A 2,534-nucleotide genomic window follows, 5' to 3' on the forward strand; every position below is an offset into this window, starting at 1 on the left:
TTATTAGGTAGTCACTATGGGCTAGGCACAGTGATAGACCCTGAAAATACTGATATATAGGTTCTACCTCCAATAACTTATGATGTAATCATGAAGACAGATGATGAAACAAATCTGCATACTATGCTGTAATAAATCTTTCTGCAGATATCCATAGCATGAAAAATATCTCAATACTAGTGTCAAGTGCCATCTGATTTTAATATGCTTAGATTATTATTTTTATCAACAGCTTAGATTCAAAATGTCATTTTAAATATTGTCTTTGAGACTGTGGCTTCTTTGTTTAATTCAAGTCATTTTAATCAGCATTTAATAAATGTCTACTGTGAGCCAGACACTCTACTTGGCACTGTATGGAATGCAAAGCTAATTAGGACAAAATCTGAACCCTCAAAGTTTTTAGCTTAGTTTCTTAGTCCATTTGGGCTGTTATTAGAAAATACTACAGACTGGGTAGCCTATACACAAAAGAAATTTAATTCCTATTGTTCTGGGGGCTGGAAGTTCAAGTTCAAGGTGGCAGCATGGTCACATTTTCTTGAGGATCCTCTTCCTGGTGCTTCTAGCTGGTGGTTTCTCACTCCGTCCTCACATGGTAGAAAAGGCAAAAAATCTCTGTGGAGTCCCTTTTGTGAGAACATTAATTCCATTCGTGAGGGCTCCACCCTCATGACCTAGGTACCTCCCAACGGCCTCACCTCCTAATACCATTACATTAGGCCTTAGGACTTCAACATTTTGGTGGGATACAAACATTCAGACCATAGCAAGCAGGGAATACAACCTAACTATAATGAACTTTCAATAAAGCAAAGTGTTATAGAAGGACAAAGAGAAGATTACAGAAAGAATGACCCTTCATTAAATAGTAAAAAATTGAACTGGGGCATACTGAATGTGATAATAATTGTTACCATTCATTGAGAAGCCTCTATCTGCTAGTTACTGTAGCATATATTGTTTCCTGTACATTATCTCTAATCTTGGAAAATGGGACTATTTTTTAAATTCAATTTTATTGGAGTATAGTTGCTTTACAATGTTGTGTTAGTTTCTGCTGTTCGGCAAAGTGAATCAGTTATACATACACATATATGCACTCTTTTTTAGATTTCCTTCCCATTTAGGTCACCACAGAGCACTGAGTAGATTTCCCTGCGCTATACAGTAGGTTCATTAGTTATCTATTTTATACATCGTAGTATATATATATGTCTATCCCAATCTCCCAATTCATTCACCCTCCCTTCCCAAAATAGGACTATTTTTAACTTTATATTATCTGTATCAGTTCAGAGGGCCTAACAAATGGAATGAAATGTATTGAAATTTTGCTTGAAAATCTTTATACCCATTTCTGGTGAGGGAGAGAGGTAAATGGGAGACATTTAGGCAATTCAGTACTAAGAGAAAGGCAGGGAAGACCACGATCTGAATTAAATTTAGCACCTTTGGCAGATTGCATTGCCTATGTACTTGGCTCAGAGTCACATATAGATGTAAACTTTCCAGCCAGTGTGCAGACCCACAAAGAAATAGTTTGAGGATTGTAAATTGTGTCATCCTCTTTTGAACTGTATGTATCTTACCTCTAAAAGAATTCAACCAAGATAAACATATTAAGTTTGTCTCTGAAATATGAAGAGGTGAAAAATGTTTTCCATGTAATAATAAAATATTACTTTTTTTTTTAATCTCGCCATCAAACTGAAGAGGTATTAGCAATGGCCAAAACTGTGGCTGGCTCAGCTTCCTAAAACACACTATCATTTTAAAGCCTCAGATAAGTTTTCTCTTAGCAGTGGCTGATGATTCTGTTCAACATGTGGAAAACTGAAATGCAAGTGTGCAGTTGTGAAGGAGAAATTTGATCTAGGAATGCAAACTTACAAAACTGGTAGATGAGGCAGAGGGTTGATCCCTTAGCTCATAATACATAAGAACAAAACAAGTCTGTTGTGATATGTATATAGGTAAAGAATTAGCAAATATTTTGGAAGATCATTTAGAATATTGGAAAAGTTTGATTTTGTCATGCAACGTAACGAGCTGAGAACAAACTGATCCTATGGATTGATTCAGAAGAAATGCATTGTCGATTTTTTTTGGAGGGGTGGATTCTCTCTTTCTTATAAACTAAAGCATTTCCTATTACAATACCATTTCTCTTCTTAGGTTTATTACCCACCCTAGGTCACTCTAAGCGAAAATTAATTTCCATTTCATTCTAAAGGTATCATTTGTCCTTTTTAAAAAATATTTTTCGTGAAAAAAATCACCAGCGAATTAAAGCTTGGTGTGGTTGTTTAATGGTTAAATAAATTAAATGGAAAGGACACTGCTACATTTTTTTTCCCCAGCTGCTTGGAGGAACATTAAAATGGAGTGTACTACTTTGTTTGGGAAGTGATTTTCTTTTAAAGTGATGAAAATTTTCTTTCAAATGAGTACTAAAAACATGATATTTATTTTGTTTTAGATTCTACTGAAAATAACTTCTGATAAATTATAAAAAAATCTTGGAGCCTCCT

The sequence above is a fragment of the Phocoena phocoena genome, chromosome 11, assembly GCF_963924675.1.
Source record: "Phocoena phocoena chromosome 11, mPhoPho1.1, whole genome shotgun sequence".
Classification (NCBI taxonomy): domain Eukaryota; kingdom Metazoa; phylum Chordata; class Mammalia; order Artiodactyla; family Phocoenidae; genus Phocoena; species Phocoena phocoena.